At 47.0% G+C, this 1,042-nt stretch overlaps 1 non-coding gene across 1 annotated transcript; it reads right to left on the bottom strand.

Moving 5' to 3' along the window:
* Window positions 1–761: 761 nt before the first annotated feature.
* On the bottom strand, window positions 762–834 carry trnav-aac. Its single transcript has one exon. It is a non-coding gene; the product is annotated as a tRNA-Val (tRNA).
* Between the last annotated feature and the right edge of the window lie 208 nt (window positions 835–1,042).

Raw genomic sequence — 1,042 nt, 5'->3', positions numbered from 1 at the left:
CATTCGGTAGCCTTTCTATCATTTCCTCGGTTTCAGTTCCAACATGGCAGGGATTTCAGGGGCACACGTTAATATTAGTGACTCTATAATAGCACAAGTTCAGAGCTTCATCTGAGAGTGTAAATTCATTCATTCCTGTTGCTGGTGGTGTGAGCTGCTGACATGTGAAATACTCCAAAACATGATTCAGGCATTCTGATGCTGATTTGCACACGTTGAAAACCGGCAGACAGCTTCCAAATGAGGCCTTTCAGAGACTGCTTTGGCATACATTTGATAGAGAGGCTACATTAGGAATCCGTGGTGCACCTTGACACCAGCACATCAGCTTTCTCCTTGGCTTTGAACCGGGCCGCCGGGGCAAGGAAAGCAAATGCGTTTTCAGAGACTGCTTTGGCATACATTTGATAGAGAGGCTACATTAGGAATCCGTGGTGCACTTTGACACCAGCACATCAGCTTTCTCCTTGGCTTTGAACCGGGCGGCCGGGGCAAGGAAAGCAAATGCGTTACTGCTTTTAGCGGAAAGAACAGAGCACGGGAATTACACTCTTCAACATAATGGTCATCGGTGGTGTAAATATCAGCGCATATTCAGAACCAGGGAGGAGAAAAACTTAACAATGCTTCACATAGTACTTAAATGGAGTTGCATTCCTTTACATTGCTACAGCAGACACGGGTGAACTAGCTCAAGTTTGCTGATGAAAGCAGCAAGCAAGAAGTCCCCACTCATGCCAATCTGCCATTGAGAGCACGACTGTCGCTGCCTGGTTTCGAACCAGGGATCTTTCGCGTGTTAAACGAATGCGATAACCACTACACCACAGAGACTTGCCCCTCCCTGCACCTGTAGCTCAAAGTCGCCCACCACTGAAATTTGCAGCCGTTCAACGCTTCACCTTTCCATTTCCAGTAGCTCGTTGTTGTCCAGCGTAATTGGCATCTTTGAAAAAGTAAGGAAATCACGTGCTCACAAAATATAGACTAGGATGTGGTTAGGGTTGCAAGGGTTGGACTGTAGGGCGAGGCTGAATAGGCT

The sequence above is a fragment of the Chiloscyllium plagiosum genome, chromosome 5, assembly GCF_004010195.1.
Source record: "Chiloscyllium plagiosum isolate BGI_BamShark_2017 chromosome 5, ASM401019v2, whole genome shotgun sequence".
Taxonomy (NCBI): domain Eukaryota; kingdom Metazoa; phylum Chordata; class Chondrichthyes; order Orectolobiformes; family Hemiscylliidae; genus Chiloscyllium; species Chiloscyllium plagiosum.
This window is presented reverse-complemented; position numbering and strand designations above follow the sequence as displayed.